We start from the raw sequence: 12916 nt of genomic DNA, 5'->3' as shown, positions 1-12916 counted from the left end.
AGCTCAGCCCTTCTAAGGAGTGAAATGCATTTCTGCTTCTTCTGGAACGTGAAGGAGAGAGACAGAGAGAGAGAGACAGGATATTGCCCAGATCCTGGCTTCTGGGCAGCCCCACCCTTCTCTGATGGCCTCAAGGCCTGGGAAGGGCAGTTGAGGTGGACCACCCAGAGTGCTGTTAAACACGTCTTTAAGCATTGCATGTCTTTAAGCATTGTGTAAAGGATATCAAATCAAATGTTTTTTTCTGTAGTTTGCCTTGTTGCCTCACATTACAGTCATGAGCCACATAATGATGTTTCAGTCATAAACGACGGTGGTCCCATAAGATTACTACCGTGGAGCCCAGGTGTGTAGGAGGCTATACCAGCTAGGTCTGAGTAGGTACACTCTATGATGTTCTCACAATGATGAAATCACCTAACGACGGACGCGTTTCTCAGAACATCTCCCCGTCATTAAACGTCACGTGACTGTACATTTGCGAGATTCATCCATGTGAAAATGGGTACCTGTAGTTCATACCTTTTCACTGCTGAGTGGTATTTTGTTGTAGGAACATAATGCTATCTGTCTGTTCTCCGTTGGTGGATGTTTAGATGGTTTGCAGTTTCTTGCTGCTACAAACAAGGCTATTAGGAATATTCATGTGTGTGTTTGTGTGACCATGAGCTAGATTTGTCCAGACTATTTAGCGAGGATTGGAATTACTGTGGGATAGAATACACGGTCCAGATTTACTAGAAGCGGCCAAATTATTTTTCCAAGTGGGTCTCCTAATGAACATCCCCACCAGCAGCGTGTGGGTTCACCTTCTCCTTTCCTTGACAACCTTCAGTGTTGTCAAATGTTTTTAATTTTTGTCAGTCTGATGGGTGAAAGTGGTATCTATGTGGAGGTCTTAATTTGCATTTCTCTGCCTGCCAGTGAGGTTGAACGTCTTTTCATTTATTTATTTTCCTATATTTGTATATATTTATTTCGTGTATTTATTATTCTTTGAATCACAGGTTCATACCTTTCGCTCCCTTTTAGGATTTTCTTATTGACTAGTCTGACCCTTCATTTGATTTATGCATTATAAATAGCTTATCCCGTTTCTTCTTACCAACATGATGGAGGAGATAAGAGCATGGATTCTTGGGCCTTCTTGGGCCAGAATTAAATCCCAGCTCCAGCACTTGTGTGTGGCCTTTGACCCACCACTGGTAACTTTTATGTGGCTCAGTTTCCTCATGTGTAGAATTGGGATGATGATAACCTTGCTACCTCACGGCAGTGCTGGGAGGATTAAAGGGTTCGCATCTGTGGAACAGTTAATGTCTGTCACCTTGTGTGTGGTATGGACCACATAAACCCTGGTGTGCTTGGCCCTGCACGGTCATACCAGATTGAGTACATGCATGGTCACCTGGCCCAGAGCTTTCACGAGCACTGTGTCCTCACTGGATAGGATTGGCAGGCAGTGCCTCTCCCTGGCTCCCAGCCTTCTGGATGACCCTCCCTTCAGCATCCCTGAGCTGCCTGAAGAGAGAACAAAATCCCAGCCTCCCTCCGGGGGATGTGGGGAATTGGAAGGCACCAGGCTCCTTGCAGCAAAAATAGAAGCCTCATTTGCCTAGGAGAGAATCATAATGGGGAGAGCTGGGCCAAGCACGCCCGCCCCGCCCTGAGGGCTTGGCTCTCAGCTCTGTTTCACTCCCTGGGGTCGGCGCAACCCAGCGCAGCCACCCTGCCACCTCCTTCCCTTCAACCGTCCCTTTGGTTCTGTGATGTGGACGTGGTTCAGGTTTTTCATACCTCAGGGCTGCACTGTCCTCCTGTTCCCCAAAGCCAGGCGAGAACGGCAAAACGCAAGACTGATTTAATATCAAGAATCATTGGAGAAATACGGCAGATATTGCAGTGTAAACGCCGCTGCTCAGAAGAGCACAGGAAGCCGTGTTTGTGTCCACAGAACTCCCTCAGCTGCTCAAGGACAAATTTATTGAAGGTTAAAGCACTGTTGGATCAGAGCCCCTTTAGTTTCAACCCCCACGTTAATAAACTAGCTCAGAACTGCTCTCCGGGCTCCCAGGTTTGTTTGGAGCCTCAGAGGTCTTTACATAAAAGCAAACACGGAAAAAGTTAAGTTACAGATATTGAAGCTTACAGCCTGTTTGGATTTAGAGCAGATTTCTGGGTTTTGAAATGGATTGAAATACTCCACGTCTCTTCCCCCAGCTCTGCCTTCAGGGTGGCTGCAGAGGCCCCCAGGAGAGGAAGCGAATAGTCGCCTTGAAAGAACAGCCCACTCGGCAAACTCATCACCTTTAAAGTCTCCGTATTGGAACCTGGAGCAGGAAGTGAAGACGGACCCAAACCCAGCAATCTGGTGGAAGAATGTTGTGCATCCTACATGACCCATCACCTCCAGACTTTGAAAGATAAGCTGCCAAGAATGTTTTGACCATTTTAATGGTAGCAATTTGTACGTTATTTTTAAGTATTTTTAATAGCATGTTTAGAAGCCACCTTCTCAAAAAAAATTGTTTTTGAAACTTTGAGACCTTTGAAGATGAGTTTTAAATCCAGTTTGTTCCCAAAATGTTTGCACAAATGGGAGTCTCAAGGTTTGAGCTTTTTATTCTTAAGATGCAGCTTCTTTCCCAGAAGGAGAAGAATAATACATGCTGGTGTTTATAAATAGAGTTATTAGCATTTGAAGACTTTATCTTGCAGCTAGCTAGGCAACTCAGTTATTCAGAATTTAATATTTTTACTTGTAAACCGCCCATTGGAGTCCACTGAAGCTGGAGCATCCCTCAAGTTTGCTGTCACTGGTTCCCCGACGCCAAGCTCCCTCCCCGCCATAACCTAGGCTTCTATTTTTCTGGCTTTGACAACCTGGAGCCTTTCTGTGAGCCCAGCCTGTTTCCTCACTGTAACTGGTCTCTGGCCAGTTCTTGGAGTGGTTCCTTGGGGCTATCTTTCTTTCCATGCCCTGGAACAACGCTGCTGTGCCTGTCTGAGCACTGTCCCTGTGTGTCCCATCAGGAAGCACAAGACTCCCCACAATAAACAATGTATCCCAACCTGGGGGAGCATCCTCTCACGCCCCCTGAAATCCTGTCCTGTCCTGCAATTCCAGCCAAACCTGTGGGGATCCTGGGACAGCTCATGCTGCAGCCAGCAAAGCAGCTTGGCCAACCTGCAGTGCCAGGTCCCAAGAGGCCTCTTTGTGCAGCAGCTTACCTGCCAGCTGCCCGCCTGCCCCCTCCATGAGGCAGCCCAGTGCAGGGAAGCCCCATGGGCACCTGGGCTAATCCACAAAGGCCATGTGGGTGTTGAACCACCATTCTAAGCTTTCTGTCATGCACAGTACTGACAGTCTCACGAGCTTTCCGTGGTGCTGGCTGCAGCCACCAGGCTGGTACTGGGGGGAGCTACACCCGAGCTGGCTGCAGTGTGCAGCTGATGCTCTGCCTCTGATGCACCTTGATGCTTTCCCCATCATTCTGGCCACCATGGTCTGCACAGACCCCTCCCAGCCCCATCCCAGGGCCTCTGCTCAGTGTGGCCAGGGTCTTCTGTCAGCAGATACTTCATTGAATCTAGATTGTTATTGCTCACCAAGTTCCACTTGTTCTACAACTCTAACCGCAACATACCAGATATTCCCAAATCTGGGTGCCCAGGGCCCAGCCCGTTACAAAGCACAGGGTTACCCATTTAGCTCAAGGAAATTTAGCTGTAGCTCTTAGGTCAGCTGGAGGAAGAAAACCATTGTCACAGCAGGGTGGTGATTCTGCTGTGCAGGCCCCTGGCCACTCTGTAAGGCCTGTAAGGTCAGTCTTCCGTCTCTGGGCAGACTTCCTGCCTCTGCCCTGACATGTCTACCTCCATCCGCCTGTTGCTCACTCCCAGATGCCCAGAGCAGCTTAACTTCCATGAAACTGTGAGTGTTGCCTTAACTTTGCCAAGGAAATGCCTACAAGATTGGTTCTGACCCCTGCTCCCCCAGCACTATGCCGTCCTGTGCTCCAGGGCCAGCGTCTTCTGCTTTGGGTGGAGGCTGGCATGAGCTGGTCTGTTGGGGGCCATCATGGCTCTCTTAGCCTAAGTGCCTTCATCTCTTGAGTCCCTCCACAAACACCTGGGCCACCGTTGGGTCCTGAGGATCGTTTCTGGATCTGGGACCGCCCACCGACTTCCTGGACATAGTATCAAAGATAATCAGCAAATGTATGAACCGTCTACTCTGAATCATATTTAGAATTTCTGTTTACCTCCCAAGTGTCTGGAAATGTAGCATTTCAAAGGCTCTATTTGATTATAGATCCAATTTATTGCCAGAATCGTGCACGTGGAATAATGGAGACCCTACGATGATGTTGAAGTGACATCCTGTAAGAAGATTAATTAATCCTGAAAGCAGATGTCAACTGCTCAGCAACAATGTTCATAAAAGAGCTGAACTTCATGGTATTTCAAGTCAGGCAGCTGAAGGGCTGTTTGCTGGAGGTTTTCTCTGAACCTGAACTCTGCTGGGGATTCAGCACCCTGGGCGAGGGGCTGCCTTTCCTTCTGTACTGGTTCCAGGGCTGGGAGCTCTGGGCCCTGGAGAATCTGGTTGTCAGTATGTGGACAGAGAGAGCCTCCACAGAAACTCTCGGCTCCCGTGGCTTTGTATTTCATGTCTCTGCTGGGAAACTGGGCCAGAGGATACACCCCCACGCACATACAACACACACACACAAACCAACCCGTGGATGGGCCAACAACTTGGAAAGTGGAGTGTTTTAATCTAGTGGGGAGACCTGTGTACTTAATTTCCAGCCTGGAGATTAATAAGGATTAGGAGATTATTCCAGAAATGGCTGTGAATTGCCAGAAGAAGAGCAGGCTCTTGCATTTCTGTCTAATCACAAATGGCCAAGAGGGACAAGGGATGTGATCTGGCCCTCGCTGCCTCTAGAGCGGGTAGAAGGAGGACTGGGCATGTGTTTGGCAGAAGGAGGAATGGCCAGGTCCGATGTGGCTGAGAAGAAAAGCCCAGCTGTTCCGAACTGTGTTTGATTCTTTGTGTCCATTCCAGTGGCTGGGACGGAGAGGGTCCTGCCGGGATGTGCCTGGCTGGGTGGTAGACCCAGAGCCAGCTGGGGAGACGACGGTCAACCCCTAAGGGCTGTCCCAGGTCTCCGTGCTTGCGACTCTGTTGGGCATGTCTTTAAGGGGTACCGAATGTCCAGAGACGCAGGTCATCAGAATAACACAACCCTGCTTTGACCAAGGCAAGTGAGGGGCCCCGAGAGGATGGGGAGAGGGCACTGCTGTAGGGAAAAGAAAATTCCTATTTTTTTTAGAGAAAATGAAAAGCGGTACTGGGTCCAAGTGGTGGCTGACCTTGCTATGAGTTAAAGTGCTGCTGGGGAAATTAGAGAAGACAAACATGAAAAGAATGCTAATGAATAGTGGTGGACGGGAGCCCAGAGCCCTGGTTCCTCCACCACCCACAAGGGGTGCTTGTGTGGTGCCTATAAATAGATACTTAAAAACCGATTCTAAATTGAGTTAAGATGTGGGCCTGTTTCTGCTTATGGAAAAGCGTTATGTAAGGTGCGGTGCTCTGCCATTCCTCCAAAGTGGTGTGACGATTCCATGCCTTTGTTGGGAATCCATCTGAAGCATGCGGGGGATGTTCAGGTTGCAGATGAATGAGACTCTGTCCTTTCAAGAGACTTGCAGACTGAGGGCAGGCAGAGGGAGAGCTGCGTATGGGCAGCCTGGCTGACAGTGGGGAGGCCTCACCAGGACAGGGAGGCTTGGCCGAGCCGACAGACAGGCCGAGTTTCCCCAAGGTGCTTCTGGGCCGGGAGGAAGTGGGAGAAGCTGGACTCCTGGGCAGATGGGCACCTCCACAGGCCCGCGGTTCTCGGAGTGATGTAGGTATCTCTAGGCCCAGATGGGAGGGGAGGACACAGTGGACATGTGGGCAGAACTCCAGCCTGTGTTGGGAGACTGAGGCTTCTGGGTTCTTCCCTACCTCCCTTCTTGGTCACAACTGCCCAGAGCTGGGGTGGGGGATGCCCAGAGCGGACAGTGGTCTTTCTGACTGATGTGCTTGAGGTCACAGAGCTAACCTGTAACAGAGTAAGGAATTGAGGCCGCATCTCCTGGCTCCCAGGAAAGCGTTCTTTTAACGCTGGACATAACATTTAATATGTGTACTGTAGGGGAGGAAGACATTTCCTCTATCCAAAGTGGGTTCGTCTGGCCGGAGAACGAATTAAATTCACATGAGACAGAATAGCAAGAGAAAATTAAACAAAGCTTTATGAGGACCATGGCCCGGGGCCTTTCTTCCCGAAGGAAGAAAGGGCACCGAAGAAGTGGGGTGCACAGAGTGGTTATATACCCCCCAACAGGGTGTTTCATATATGATTGAAATGTCCCTCCCACAATAGTCACAGGATTGCCCTGTTGGCACAGCGCTTGATGGACACAGCAGGTAGTGGTCTGCTATCTCAGAGGGCGTAGCAGGAGACAAGTCTATTGTCTCAAGCTGGATGGTCACAGGTGAGCGCAGCAATCAGTTCCTAGCCTAAGGAAAGATGCTTAATCCTTAAAGAAATGCCAACGTTGGGAGGGGGAGTGATCATGGGAGATTACCACACAAGTACAGTAAACAAAATGCAGATTTAAGTCCTTGCCTTTGGCATTGATTAAGAGTGTCTAGAGAGAAGGTCATCTCCTTTCTTCTTCCTGGTACAGAGAGGGAGATATCTTTACAGATGGAGAGTTCCTTTACAATGTAAATGTCTCTTACAAACGGCAAGTAAGTTCTACTTTTCAGTTGCTTTCCTGTCTGCAAAGAAACCAGCCTCAAATAATCCTCATGCCAGAGAGACATATCTTGGGGTGGCCATTTCCAGGTCCCCCCAGTACTAAACTCCAGATTGCTTCCTTTTGGAGGTCCTCGGTGGTGGGGTGTGGGAGTGAAGAGGGGAATACAATTCGATGCTCATGTGGTCCCGGCAGTTCCAGAGGCTGTGTTTGAGGTCATTCTTACTGTCCATGTCTTACACACAATGAAACTGAGGCCGACGATGTGAAGGGATTTGAAAGGTAACAGAAGCGCCATACCCTTTGAAAGAAGTGGAAGAACTAAGCAGATATCAAGGTCCCCTGAGTGGAGGCAAGCAGATGACGGTTGTGTGCCTTGGTCAACATGGAAGCATCTTAGCCTTCTAAGCAATAGCCGATCATTTTCCTTTATATCTAGACCAGATGCTTCTATACTGGGCCGGTTTGGGGAGGCAGGGAACTCCCCCAAATTCCCTAATTAAAACCCATTGCTAGAAATGTCTGTCCAGGGAAATGAGAGCGACTGTCAGGCTTCATTAGAAAAGTAACAACGCTGGGTCCAGATTAGAACTTTGTGATCAAGTAGGAGCCATTGTCTGCCTGTGCCAACAGCAAGACCTCATTGCCTTCTTCCAAAGAATAACGCTGTTCCCTGTGACTTCAGACCCGGGACCAGAGTGAAGGTGAACTGTCCAGCCAGCACAGCTATTTGGGAAATACTCTCAGCCCCTCTGTTCCTAGCAGATGAGGGCTCCGGAAGGAGGCTCCTGGTGCTATGGTTTTGAAAGGAATAGAGAAATTCCTTTATGACTTACTCTGTCTTCAGCAAGATTGGAGGGAGAGGAGGAATTTGGATGTGATGTTTAAGACCAATACATCCCCATCCTCTTGTACCACCCCAGGCTTCCCGCTCCCTGGTCGTCTACTGCCTCCACCATGAATTCCTGATCCAACCCAGGGCCTCGCCTTGAAGCCCTTAAATCTGTTGGCCTTGCTCTTCAGCTTGCGTTTGCAGAGGTTTCTCTGTTCAAGACAGTGTGAAACCTGATGGCCTCTTTTCTGTTCTCTTGATGATATCACCCTGCCCAAGAGGAGGGTGGGCTGTGAGCCCGGCAGAGGAAGTGAAAGGTGGACTGCCTTCCTTCCCCTTTCCCGTAGTCGCCTTCATCCCCCTCCAGCCCCCTCAGGTACACCCACCTCAGTCTGAAAGTGTCCCAGAATACCTGTTGTGCCCACTAGTGGGGTCAGGCTTTGTTGTGGTAAAATACATATTCATGAGGGCTTTGAGGAGCTTCATTGAAATGCGGTAGTCTCTCCTTCCAGCTGATACAGAACCCATGGCTTTCTTTGCCCAACCCATGTTCTTAAGGCAATAATTATGTGATGAATGGCTAAAGAAACATTTTAATTATTTGTTTTGGGTGATTTCTGATCATCTCATTAGAATGTTAATTGGTTCACTTTTATAGGTAATTCAGAGCCTCTCATTCATTTAAATTTCTATACGTGAAAGAGCTCTATATGAGCATCCATATCATTTCTGAAACCAAAATAATTTCCTCTCTTTCCTTCTGTTTTATTTCAGAAAGATTTCATCACCAGGAGGTTTTTCGGGACATTGCCAAACCACTCGTTTTTGGTAAGAACTATGAGGTTGCCTTGCATGGAGTGAGGTTTTGCTTCTGACGTGTGTGAAATGGGATCATTTTGCTCTGGGAGGCTGCTCTTCAAGTGGAACTGGGGAGTTGCCATAGTTCTTTATTTCCTGGGAAGCTGTGTCTGTGTAATTTAGTAGTAGTCTGAGCGCAGGGAGTCTGAAGCTGTGGTTTGCTTCACAGCCAAGGAGCCGATGAACCCTGGGCTCCCTGCTGGGCCCTAATGTTGCCAGAAGCCAATGCCTCTCCCCACCCACCGCAAGACAACAGCAACTCGCCCCCACCCCCTCCTGATTATACTGGTGCTTCTGTAAATGACAGTCCTCATCCGATTCAGTCGTTAATTTGTATAACCCCTGCCTAGATTTCTATTTGTATCGAAAGTAGATACATATCACCACAGATAACAATTCGAAACCTTTCGTTGTCGGTCTTGAACAACATTACTAGCCTACTGGAGGTTCACCATTGTGAAATACTAGGACGCTGAGTGGAAGACTCTAGCTTTGGTTAAAAAGAGCCTTCCTAAGCTTATCAGAGTTGAGGGATGGCCCGTGTTTTTTTCACCCTATGGATGAAGCTGTATTGTGGTTCTGGTATCACTGACCCATGGTGGGCCCTTGGCTTGCTCTTGTCCCGTAGGACCTATAGGAACAGATTTGCACTGGTCTTCATAGCCCAGGTTCCGAAAGGTGAGTGCCTGGTACAGAGGAGATTTGCAGGAGATAGATTATGGACTGAAGATGAGATAGATTATGGACTGAAGATGAGTGGACGCTCTTCTTCTTGGGCCAAAGACACCCTAGTGGTTTGGTTGTAAAAGAAGCTGATGTATGGGTTGGGGTATGTTTGAAGAGGATAATGTCGTTAGAGGTGAGGAGGCCGAGCCAGGCATGGTCTCCGTGCGCTGGTGCCCCGAGTAGGTCCAAGCTTCTGATGGATTCCATGGGTTCCTAAGCATTTGTGGGAAGAGCCTCTGCTGGTTGGATAGGGCAGCACTGGGCAGCAGACCAGAGTATCATATGGAGTGTCATAGGGTGGCTTTGGGACTCCCAAAGGAGAAGAATACTGTGTTCCCCATGGGAAAGCTCTGTACCAATGCTAAGGATAAAGATGAAGACCAAGTGGGACAGAGATGTGATACTGGAGTGTCAAGATCAGGGTTCAAAACCATTGTTTTGCCTCTAGGACCACAGAAGGACACAGTCCTTGCTATTTGGAGCTGCTGAAATTTCATAGCATTTTGTAAATGCTTTGTAAAGCAAGGCAGCTTCATTAATTTCACTTGCTGATCCAGTATCTATCCTGTATCTTGGTAGACGCCCATAATCACTGTGCTGTGCAGAAAATTCCCTGGCATCAAATTAGGGAGTGTTCTTGTACGAATGTCCTGGATGGATTCTGTGGTGGCTTTAGGGGTAGGGCATATTCATAGGCATTTAAGAGATGTTGAACTATCAGCCCCCATCCACGGATACAGAGGGTGAAACTCTATAGGAGCTGCATGATTTTTAATGGGTTTGGGCATAAGAATAAATGAGTATTTTTCTGAGCTTTTCCTCAGTTATCAGTTTTTAAAGTTTTTAAAGATTTTCTATTGAAAGTCATAAACATACTTCAGCCTTAAATGCAATACATGCATCAGCCATCCTCAGCTGTGAAAATGCTAAAGAATTTGGGGAAATTCTGGAAAGGGAGGAGATTTTGTTTGTAACTGGAGTAAGGATAGGTTGTGAAGAGAGATGTGATTTATGGGGAAGTGGCCTCACAAATTGCAGTGAAATTCCAATCTTCTGGGAGCCCAGGGTCAAACCGCCACTCAATCTCTCCGCCCTCTAGGAACTGTCCACCGTGACATTGGCTTCTTGAAGCTTTTCTTAATGAAATTGGGGATGTCACTGCATTCTGATGGAGCCACAGGGCAGTTCTATTTATGTCTCTACGGTATAGGGTATTTTCTTTTCTTCTGAGCCCAAAAAAGACCTAGTGGAATTTTTGTGTATCCTGAAATACTATTAGATATCAAAATCAGTTGCAATAGACGGGAAGCCGTGCTCTCTTCCTGATTGCGCTCACCTGTCTACAGTGTAATGGGACCTTCATTTAAGTGGATATACTCATTGCAATTCTCTGCAGCTTCCCTGCAGAAAAGCACATTTGTTCTTGCATATTGCAGAAAAGTGAGAGAAAAGTGGCAATGAGATGGATATTTTAAAATGTCAGTCACGCCAGAATGGATCTCTGTGAGGAGATCTGCAGAGAGGAGAGACCTGGGATGATTTGTTTTCTACTGCAGATGAACCATTCTGTATCTTCAGAATGCTCGAGCCCAGAGTCTGTGCCTGACGTCTTTCCATAGGATCCCTCTGTGACTGTGCTTCCACTTACAGTAAAAGTTTGCGGCTGTGTTCTATTTTTTTTTTCCCTGAGAGAATTAAAATCTAGGCCTCACTATTCCTATGATATCTATCCTACAGTCCCTTGATCTGGAAAATGTGTGAATCAATAATTATATAAATTCTGTGATTCTCCTGAAGGAATGTTGGGAAAATTAATAAGCTGTGTTTAAATCATGGGCAAGTTTCAGAAAATATGTTAAGTCAGAAGATGTGGCATTTGTGAAAATGGCTGGCTGATAGGATGTTAGCATGCCCTTGCCCAAGTACAAACACATAAAAATGCTGTGTAAAATCTGTCCAAGAATGTTCCTAAAGTGTAAGATCCTAAGAAAGGCAGAGAAATTCCCAGCTACCAGACAGTAAAAGAAAACACAAAGCTGGAGCATTAAGAGGAAGCTGGCATGAGGGTGAGGCAGCAGGGTTACTCATGGGAAGCTGTGATTAAGATTTGTGGGGGGCTGGCCTGGTGACGCAGTTGGTTAAGTGCACATGTTCCGCTTTGGCGGCCTGGGATTTGCTGGTTTGGATCCTGGGTGCGGACATGGCACTGCTTGGCAAGCCATGCTGTGGCAGGTGTCCCACATATGAAGTAGAGGAAGATGGACACGGATGTTAGCTCAGGGCCAGTCTTCCTCAAGCAAAAAGAGGAAGAGTAGCAACAGATGTTAGCTCAGGGACAATTTTCCTCACTGAAAAAAAAAAAAGTTGATGGAAGAAGAGTTCTGTTAAACATCTCAATGTATGCCCACGTAAACCTCACTGCTCTTGTGTTGTGTGTCCCTTTGCAGGACTGTCTTGCTTCTGTTTACCAGCTTATCCTCTGACTTCCTGGGCTCGCCTTTTTACAGGCAGTTCTGCAGTCCTCTCATCATTGAAATGGCTAGGATTTCTTTATTTTTCCCTCAGCTTTATTGAGGTATACGTGGTTTACAAAAAAACTACATGTAATTCATGTGTACGATTTGGTGAGTTTGGACATCTGTATACACTCGTGTTACTGTCACTGCAATCCAGGTAATAGATATACCCATCACCTCCAAAAATTTCCTTGTGTCCCTTTGTTTTTTGTTTCTTTGTTTTGTGGCAAGAACACTTAACATGAGATCTACCTTCTTAACAGTTTTCTAAGTGCATAATACCTTACTGCCAACCTTAGGCACTGTGTTGTACGGCAGATCTCTCGAGCTTATCCATCCTACATAACTGAAACTTTATAGCCATACAGCCACTCCCCATTTCTCCCTCCCCCAGCCCCTGGCGGCCACCATCCTATTGTCTACTTCTATACCTTTCACCATTTTAGATCCCCCATATAGGTGAATCACGCAGTATTTGTCCTTCTGTGACTGACTGATTTCACTTAGCATGATGTCTTCGTGGTCGTTCTGTGTTGTGGCAAGTGACGGATTTCCTGCTTTTTAAAGCCTGAGTCTTATTCCATTGTGTGTATGTACCACATTTCCCTTATCCATTCGTCTGTCCATGGACATCTGGGTTGTCTCCATACGTTGGCTGAACTAGCTGGGCTTTGCACATTGACCTGCCCCTGTTCTTTCAACAGCAGCCTTTACACGGCTGCTCTTTTTGGCTCTAGGTGGCTGATCACTCTTCCATGTGCTTCTCCCCATCTTGACAGACAAGGCTCGTGGGCCACCCTTTTTGGGGCCTTAGTTGGACAATTAAGCCACATTGAAGCCTGTTCTGTGCGTTCCTCCTGCTGATCCCTCTGTGCACTTGGTTGCCTGCTTGTCCGCATCCTTCACAGTGCCCAGGCCAGTGCCTTGTGTATAGTAGATGCTCAGGAAGTCTGTCATCACCATTTAGCTCTAGTTAACCTTTCAGAAGCTTGTTTTCCTCATCTGTAAAGTGAAGACTCATGATTTGGGGGGTAGTGGTGAGAATGAACTGCATCATGGATGGGGAGTGCATAGCTCCCCAGCTTTCTTAGTGTCTTTCCCTGGAAGAGGCAAAGAGAGGACATGATGCTGGCCACTATGATTTGCTTTCAGACTTGGTATA

The 12916-nt window shown here is 47.4% G+C and overlaps 1 protein-coding gene across 19 annotated transcripts in view; it reads left to right on the top strand.

The window, feature by feature from the left end:
• The window catches only part of APBA2 (amyloid beta precursor protein binding family A member 2), a 225730-nt gene that overhangs the window by 107739 nt on the left and 105075 nt on the right, over positions 1–12916 (top strand). For 10 of the 19 annotated variants that reach the window (XR_011424409.1, XM_023651572.2, XM_070231239.1 and 7 more), the window contains one exon: positions 8429–8482. The exons of 4 other annotated variants lie outside the window; for them this stretch is intronic. The gene's annotated coding sequence lies outside the window, so the exon portion shown is untranslated. Of the gene's footprint in view, positions 1–2220; positions 2468–8428; positions 8483–12916 lie in introns of all 19 variants that reach the window. 5 more of the 19 variants (XM_070231187.1, XM_070231258.1, XM_070231251.1 and 2 more) reach the window with 1 other exon arrangement.

This window comes from Equus caballus, chromosome 1 (assembly GCF_041296265.1).
Source record: "Equus caballus isolate H_3958 breed thoroughbred chromosome 1, TB-T2T, whole genome shotgun sequence".
Taxonomy (NCBI): domain Eukaryota; kingdom Metazoa; phylum Chordata; class Mammalia; order Perissodactyla; family Equidae; genus Equus; species Equus caballus.
This window is presented reverse-complemented; position numbering and strand designations above follow the sequence as displayed.